The sequence below is a fragment of the Gavialis gangeticus genome, unplaced genomic scaffold (assembly GCF_001723915.1).
Source record: "Gavialis gangeticus isolate Ggan-Ray unplaced genomic scaffold, GavGan_comp1, whole genome shotgun sequence".
NCBI classification, from domain to species: domain Eukaryota; kingdom Metazoa; phylum Chordata; order Crocodylia; family Gavialidae; genus Gavialis; species Gavialis gangeticus.
Window position 1 is genome coordinate 96,049,109 of NW_017729025.1, and position 9,562 is coordinate 96,058,670.

Here is a 9,562-nt window from a genome sequence, read left to right on the forward strand (position 1 = left end):
CCGTTGGGCTGCAGAGGTCCTGGGGAGAGTGCAGCTGGGTGGGGAGCTTGAGCCTGCATTCTACACCCCCCCCCGCCACAGGCTCTGCTCCACCCATAGGAGGGGAAGCCAGGCTCTGCACTGCCACAGCAGCCAGGGCTCAGTTGCTGCTGGGGGAGGCATGGAGCTGCAGACCCAGATCTCTGGTCCTGTAGTTCTGACAGCTGGGGGGCCCCCTACAGCAGGGCTGGGATGGAGCAGAGGGCTGTGTGAGGGGCATCAGCACGGCCTAGAGAACTGTGGGTGGGGAGTGATGGGCACTAGCAGGGCCCAGGGGGGTCTATGGATCAGGAGTGAGAGGCACTGGCAGGGCCTGGTGGGCTGTGGATGGGGTGTGAAGGGCAATGGCATGGGCAGAGCACTGGCATATTGGGACTGCTTAGCACCACAAAGCAGTGGGGTGGGGACAGCCACAGCTGAACCTGCATCTTGGGAGTGAAGGCAGTAGGGGGAACTCTAATTTTCCATGATAAAAAACCCAAAATAGAATGCCAAAAATGTATAGGTATTTAAACTTTATTTCATTATAGGCACTGGTAGGCTTCCAAATTGTTTTAATATTGTAAATATATCAATAAAACATTGTGTTCAACCTATGTATATAATGGTATTCCATTTTAATCACAGAAAAGCATGAATGTTGGGGGTTTTAATCAGAAAGTGAGTAATTTTTAAACAGAGAAAACCAGGATCCCTGGTCATAAGGATGCCTGACAGCTGGCTCCTGAAACAGGTCCTATATTCCCAGCTCACCAGTGGTCACCACTCTAGAGGTAGCCAAAATAAGAGATTGAAGGACATCTTGAAAGCCAGTCTGAAAAAAATATGATATTAGCATTGTAACGGGGGGCTACCGAAGCCGATCTCCACGAGGCCCGCCCACCTGTTCTTGGGCTAACTGCCCGCCTTCTCGCCCACCACGCCTTGGTCTTAATTGATTAATTAATAGATGTAATTAGGCAGGCGGTGGCCCATTTTCTGCCCCGCTGCTAGGGGGCACTATCTGCGGCTCCATTCCTCCCCTACACTGCAGCCCAAGCCTCGCTGATGACATCATGATGTTCTCATGCACGCCAGTCCCCACAATGGGGCCCAGAATCCTACTGTAGGACCCCACCTGGGTTCCTCCCTTCAGGCAGACTCTGTCACTGTCATACCAGGCCATATATCGCCCTGCCATCAGTTCCCCTTTGGGTGTGGTCCCCTCACTGGGACCTTCAACTCACACCAGCCCTGGCCCACCTCCAGGCCAGTCGGGATCCTAGGCCCCTGGCTCTTGGGTGTCCCTTTCGGTGGGCCTCCTTGCCCTTCTGACCCTCTTGGTCCTGGCCCCCACCTGGGCCAGTCAGGGGAAGCTCTGGCAGGCCCTGATGTATGACCCATACTCTTATCCTGGGGGCCCCCTCTCTGGGTCCTCCTTTATGGACGTGGGGAGCTGGGGTATTTCACACCATGACTGGTGCCTCAGGGTCTCACAGGGGATTCTCACTCCCCCCCCTGGGCAGCAGGTCATGCTGCTACGACTGGTGTTATCTTTGACCCACACTCTGCCTCCCAACGGTGGAGGACTTATTGGGGTCAGGACTCAGCTCACTCTGGCTGAGCCCCCTCTCTCTTCACAGGGCTCCACACACTGCCCCCCTCACACTGGGGGCTCCACACTGCTCATAATGCCCGCTTTACTCGGGGTCTCGGGGCTTCCCTCCACAGGTGGGCTCAGGTGGCCATAGCCATGCCTGGCCCCAACTCTCCTCCTAGGGGTCTCGAACCCCCACAGGGCTCAGGCGGCCTTGGCCACACCTGGCCTCCAACTCTCTTCCTTGGGGCTTGCACCCCCACAGCTACCTCCAGTGTACGCAACCCACCCAAAGGTGAGGGCTAGGGGTTAAGGCACCCTGTTGCAGAGCTCTCAGGTGCCCTGCACCTGAGAGCAGAAAAACAACTTGGGGGAGACCTCTAGTGGCAAGATGGGGGAGGTTCAGCTGCCAGTTGCCTGGGCAGCCAGTGTAACAGGTGCTGGTTGCCAGGACAACCGCTGGGGAGCCAGCTGACAGGAAGGGGCAGGGCCTGGCCCATATAAACCCAGGCGGGAGGCCAGTTCCCCTCTGGTGACTAAGGAAGGAGAAGCTTGGCCAGTGCAGACAGAAGGGACAACTCTGACTGTGTGAGCATCCCCGGAGCACTGCTGGGGGTTGGAGTATTTCCCCTGGTAGGGATTGAATGTTGTTTGGCTGGACAGGTTGGTTTTACGTTATAGCCCAGGGGGCTTTGTGTTTTGTGTTTGTTGTTACACTGGAGGACTGGGTGAGGCTATTAGGGGTCGGAGGAGGCCTCATAGGGGCTCCACAGTAGCATGGGGACCCCGGTGCCAGAGAGGGCACAATATTCAGGGGTTTATCCACCCCAGCCCCGGGGCAGGCAGTGGCAAGAAGCCCCGGGGCGGGCAGTGGTGAGACACGCCAGAGAGCGTCTGTGTGGCACGGAGAGTGGAACAGACCCGAACAACGTCAGGTACATCTGCAAGGCTTGGGCTGTGGTGTAAGGGGAGGAAAGGAGCCGCAGATAGTGCCCCAGGCACCAAGAAAGAAAATGGGCAGCCTCCTGCTTGATTAATATCTTCCAATCAAGGAAGTAACAACTAGGCATGGCAGGAGAGAAGGTGGGCGGTTAGCCCTTAATTGGTTTTGTCGGGTTACTAGTAGATGGACCTGAAGAGGTGCACCTGTCATACGCCCCGACCCACCTTTCATCAGGATGATCACTGGCCTAGCATTTCCTGGGGGCTCCCACGCCAGTTGGAGCCCCACCAGGCCACCCACTCCTGGCAGGGTGTAGTTTCTGGTCGTACCCAGGACCAGGAGCCTCCTACCATCCCCTACAGCTCCTCCTTTATCTCCAGATGAAACTCAGCAGCCCTCAGGCCAGGCAATGTTATTGCCTCCCCTCCGACAGCCAAACTACCTTGTTTATATAGGCAGCCCTGAGCCTAAAATTAGGCACCTGGAGGCTGCCAGCTCCAGGGCCTTAAAGTGGCAGGCACACATAGTGCCCTGCCACAAGCATCAATACTTTGAGACTCAAGGACCAAGTTGCCCCCAATGGCACCATGATGTACAAGGTATTGATCACTTCCAGCAAACTTGCTTCACTATGGGTGTGGATAGATAAGAAGGCAAAGGGAAAGAGCTGTGACCCAATGTCAACAAGATCTACTCCTCCCTCCCCAAACCATTTACCACATCAGTCAAACATGTGGATCTCAGATCACCCTTCTCAGTCACCTGTAAACTCACCAATGATTTCCCTCTTTACTCAAAGACTGTCATCTTCATGTTGAGAGACTGCTGACAATGACTGCCCATGTTGATTAGGAAGCACAACTGGCATCTGGATCTGTGGCAAGGCCTGGTGGTTAGCTGACAATTGGACAGAGTGCCATTGACTGTACTAGATCTGCACCAGCTGAGGATCTTCCCTGATAGAAGCAATGCTCTAATGCTGACATCCTACCCAAAAGCAAAATCATCATCTGAAAACCACTGAGTTGAGGGTTCTCTCTCTTTGTGGGGATGTCACCCACTTTTGTGTGAAAGTGAGGTTCAACCACCCTATGTATTCACTTCCTCCTCTCTGCTTTTTGCCCTACAGAGAATTGTTTAATAGGGGAAAAATCTATGCATGGCAGAGTATGGGGAAAAGGTGACTGGTATTAATTTGAGTACATCCAAATGCGGGTGAAGTCAAGAGATGTGATTCTGTAGAAACTTGCTATGATAGAAAGTCTCGACACTCCTCTAAAGACATAGCTATACCATCATAGGGCAAACCAAGGAGTGCTGCTGAGAAATAGTGCTCACACCCACTTGGTCCTGCTTAGCAGATGCAAAAGCCTGGCAATTAGGCAGTCTAGCTGGTTAATCACAACCTTCAGCTTGTACCAAGAATCACCCTTAAAACAGAACCTGAGAGTGGTTCCATGCATGTGTTGTGCTAACTGGATACACTGCAACTGCTGGGCTTTGGCACATACTAAGTGAATGGGTATGTTGTTGGTGGTACCTCTGGGTTTGCCATGTAAGTGGATTAGACATACCCTTACTCCTCACCTAAATATTATGCACTGTATCCTAGACAATGCAAACAACAACATGCCTAGTACATATGGTCAGAGTGTCAAGGTCAAGAATGGGCATGAGTTGAACATAAGAAGTGGAAGACAAATTTCTGTGAAATCTCTGTGCAACTGATGGGTTGAGGTTGTGCTAAAGTATGTAAAATAAAATTCCTTTATTTGGAGGCTTCACTATTTCACTTGGATTATAGAGCTGTGTTTTGTACATAGGCAAGGTTAACTGCAAAACAACGAAGTTCTTGGCAGTAGAAAGTAATTTATTTGTATGGCAACAGCACTTAGTAATGAAAGAAATATTCCTGCAGGTGATCAAACTACATGATTTTTACATCCAGTTTCAAATATGATTCAAGTTCTTTGGAGCATGATATTTCAGAGTGGGGAAAATGAGTCCCCAGCAACTCAGTTACTACCTATTTTATACCAGTTACTGTAAAATGGGTTAGTAAATTGTGCCTAGAAATCAACATGTTATGGTCCCCTAATTTCAAAAGATTTAAGAGCATATTTAATCTATAATTACGCTCTACATAGTATCGAGGGTTGTGAATTGCCTGCTGCTGGCATCCTGACTTACAAGAAGTGTCCTAACTCAGCATGCAGGCCAGGCACTCAGGTTTGTAATCAGTGCTATACTCCAAGGCTTGGTTTTAATTAACAAGAGCAAAGTGATTTTTAATGAAAAGGGAGAAGTTTTATTTAAACAAAAGTCATTAATTGAGGAGGGGTTCAGACACTTGGCAATCCCACTGGGAGTTATTCTCAGCTTCATAAGAAAACTGAGAAAGAAGGGGAACAAAAGAAATAAAAAATATGTCTGCTTCTTAAGTTCTTCTGCATTTTAGCATTGCTTAAAGGAGAAGAAGTAATGGGTCTGGAAACTGAAGTCTTCTGCTTATTATACCTCAAATAGGTGCAGCAGTCTCCCCTGTGGTAGCTAACCAACATCCTAATGCTTACTGCAGGGGTTGTACCTAGGAACAGAAGAGAATTTAGTCTTCTTGCTCTGTTCTGCCTTTGGGCTCTCAGCAAGTGCTGCCATTAGGAGAGTCAGCAGGTACCAACTATGCTGGAGATTTGTTAATGAGGAGGACCAGTCAACAGATTTTAGCCACATCTCAAAGCAGCCAGAACTCACATCTGAACCCTGGTTTTGGCAGAGACTTAATCTCTCCACTTTAATCTTCCCATGTGCAAAACAGAGAGGATACTACTTCATAGGAGTGCAGTGAAGTTTAACACATGTCTGTCAAGTATGGTAGCTTCCACTGATGATGATGATACTGAGGGAAGGAATTGGCCTAATCAAGTCATACAAACCACCTACCAGTCCTCAGCTGCTCCTCAGCAACTTGCATTGCTATTAAAGAAAAGGGGTGGACTTAAAAGTTGGCCAGTACACAAATCTGTTTGCTCTGGACAAAAGAAAACTGATGATCCTGCATCAGATCAAAACCTCACATAAACCTGGGTGCTTTCTTGTATAAAGCACATCCCCTCTGATAACAGAGTAGGAGACAAATGCCTTTCTTCAGGTGCAGGTGGAGCCCTGCCATCACAGTCCTTGGTATTAATTCCAGGCACGGGGATCTGCTGCTGTGGCACAAACTTCTTAGACTGCACATGAAATGTTTTCTAGTATGTATTTAAGTGATTTTAACCTTCTCTCTGGCCTCCAAGCTGCATAGATGCTATTGACTATAACAATAAGAAATGAAAAACGTGCCCATAAATTCTCATGCAAAGGTTTCATTGGGGTTGGTTCCCCAGTCAACCCCAAAAGCATCAAGTTATGGAAACAGGAAAGTCAGGGTATGTTTGTATAGCTACTGTGGTCTCCAGAGAGGCTAACTGCAAACATTGCCTATTTCAGTCCCACCCACCTCCCTGCCAGATGCACACAGTTCTTAGCTTGTCTAGTAGGTCTCAAGCCACATCTAAGAATTACTTTTTCTTTATCACTTCAGTACAAAAGAGCTCTGTTGTATCATTAAGAACACCAGCCTAATGTCTCTCCTTATTTCTGTCCATCTCTTCTTGCTTTTTCTGAGTGTCTGTCACTCTAGTTACATCACTCTTGTCTCACTGTGATCACAAATGCACATGTCCAACTTGATGATACTTGTTTTGGACACTCCTAGTACTTGGCACTTGTATAGCCCACTGATAATCTTCTCTGTTCCATTTGTCTCTTTGCCATTTTTTCCCTTATGTCTTATTCCCAATCCCTAGATACTTCTGCCATTAAAAACTATATAGTTTCTAGGTGGATAACACACACACACAGACTGTTTCTAGGTTTTAGAAGATATCTTGGGAAGAAAGTACTAATTTAGATTCTATTTTTATGAAATTGTGAGGTAAACCAATGCCAAATGCTTGCAAGACATGTTCTGACTAGTCTTTCCCCCCCATTACCAAGAGCCCTCCCCAGTCTCCAAGAGCATTTATAGATGTGTTCAGGAAGGTGGAAGGGAGGGGGAGACTTTAATTAGAGCAGCTCTGAGAGCGCCTGAAGTCAAACATCTGGAGCGTCGCATGTAGTAGTGACCCAGCACTGAAAAATGGCAATGGGGGAACTTTAACTACAGCTCATTGAACAAGCTTTAGTTAAACCGCCCCCGCAGGGATAAGGATGCTGATGCACATGACTCTGCTGGAGTGCAGTAATTACCATGCTCCAGCAGACTCAATTAATCAAGTCTGCTCCAACACGCTGTAATTACAGTGCATCAGAGCACCCTCAATGCACGTGTATAGGTGCCCCAAGGCATGCTATAGGAACATTACAACTGAAGTGGGCTCCTGGACCATTGCCTATAGCCATCATATGTTCCACTTGTGTTCTGGTATCAGGTCCTGTTTAGAGGTAGGTAGGTAGATATGCAAACTAATTAGAGGGAGATGGATCAGCTGAAAGAATTTCCAGTGTTTGGGGAACAAAATATAAAGACAGAGAAGAGGGTGAGCAGGGAAGGAAGGCAAGCAGGGAAATATCAATTTTTTTTTTTTGCAGTAAATATCAAATTTTCAAAAATACCAAAACTAACCACCTGGTGATGATAAATAAAACCTCACATACTACAAACACAGAGAGAAACACAGAAGCAATAACTGACCTAAGACGCTAATCAACACAGATGTTCTGTATTCACAGCCATAAAACTAGATGAACAAAAAAGATTAATATCCATAAATTCAACTGGAGACCAAGCTTTTAGTGTCTGCACTTCAAAACTCTGGAACTTTTCCTTACAATATCAGACATGCTACCTCCCTTACAATTTTTAGAGCTAAATAAAAATATTTCTTCTTAAATAGGTTTTTAATGGATTTTCATAATGTATGTCTTACTTTTTACCACTGAATTGTTTTAGCTGAAACATTGTTTTAATTGCTTTCTCAGTTTTTGTCCTTTGTTGTTCTGTCTTGATCTCTTATCTGAAAACAGGCAGCTTAGCGCAGAAACCTTTCCAGTCCTTAAACAGCTAAAGTATGGTTTTCTGTGTTCCTTTTGTCCCTTGTAACTTAGTATTCAGATCATTTAAGTATGACGTGAAGCCTGTCAAAAACATCAGTTTTGTTTGCCGTTTGTCATCAATAAGGTCTTGATATTGTTGACCACTTTCTTCTCCAAGAAGGACCTTGATGGGTTCAAGACAAGCAAGGTGATGAACACATAATCTCGACTCAATCAGCATACATTACTGTGCAGCACTAAATCTCCATATGCAGAATCCATATAATTCAAAAGTTTGTGGAATCTCCTGTGTCAGAGAAGCAGGCAATCAAAAAATTGAGTTTTCACAACAGTTGCCATGGCTTTGTTTAAATCAGAAGATAAGATCTTAGCACACAGGCTCTTCTGATGAATAATACAAAGGAAATTCATAAGAGAACATCCAATTTCAGTTTCCAGAAGTTTTACAAATCCATCTGTTTTACCCACCATAGAAGGTGCTCTGTCAGTGGTAACAGAAAACATTTTGTACAGGTTGATTTGTTGTTGTGTGAAGAAGTCTTTGATAGTATTAAGTGTGTCAGTGGCCTTCATTGTGCTATACATAGCACTCAAAGTTCCTCCCAAACTTCCCCAGAGATAAGGTAGCAAACAATTATAGCAAGAGAGCAGATATCATTTGTGTCTGTGCTTTCATCCAGTGTGAAGCTCATCACATCACATGTTTGGAGGTATTAAGTTAATTGCTTCCTAATATCTGTTCCCATTTCATCTATTTGCCTTTGAACAGTCCTGGTTGACAACATAACACCAGCAGTCTCCCTATGCCTGACGAAAAGTGTTTGTGCCCAAAAATTTGCAAAGAACTTTTTTCCAACTATTTGGTTGGTCTAATAAAAGATACCACATCTACCCAAAGAACCTTAAATGGCTGACAATGGCATTTCTTGAATATAAGCAATGAGGTCTTTTTTATTTGCAAAACTGTGAAACAGTTCCTTGGTACAGGTTAAGAAAGCTTCCTTGATGTAGTCTCCATCTATAAAACACTTGCATTTCTGAGCTAGAGCTAGAGCTGCAATGTGACTTGCCCGTGTGGAAAGAGCATTTTTAATTACAAACTTAGGAAAGCTGGCAGTCTGGTTTTCAAATGAATCAAAAGCTTTTCTAATACATTCACATTTGTCTGCTTCACTGACTCCAGAAAATTTGGCTTTATGCTTGGTTGTGAAAAGGCACTGGACACTGGAAGTACAAGATATCACATTTTCAGTGCACAGGCTACAAACAACATAATCCTCTTTCTGCACAAAACCATACAATTTTCTCCATGCTGGCTGAACTTTCGAATGAATTTTCAAATATCTAACTTATTTTTTTTTTACTATCCATAGTTAATGCCTCCTAACCATAAAATTTCCTGAAGTTCATGTGCAAATACCATGAGATGATTCAGTGCTATTGTATGCAACAAATGTTCAGACTTTTTTTTGTGCGTGTGAGATACACACTTGGAGTAGCACAGGGGTTCTCAAACTTGTCTTTGCTGGGACCCCATTTGAAAATATTTTGGGCTGTGAAAGCTTTTGGGTTTAAAAACCCTTCACAGCAAGCTGAGGAAGCATCTGCAGTTGGTGTGTGCTCTTCCTGGATGGAATGAATAGTAAAGAAGCCAGAGGCTGGTGTATATGCAAGAAAGAAAACCAGTCAGTGAATATGTAAACTGAGGAGTCAGTGGGTAAGAGACAGGCTGGGAATGTTGAGGGGGAATAAATGTAGCAGGTAGATAGTGGAGAGGTACCTGGGGATCTGACTCCACAGGTACCTCTCCACTGTTTACCTGCTGCATTTATTTCACCACCCTCCCACCCGACATCTTCAGCCTCAGCCTCTCTCTCACCCACTGACTTCTCAATTTACATCTTCACTGA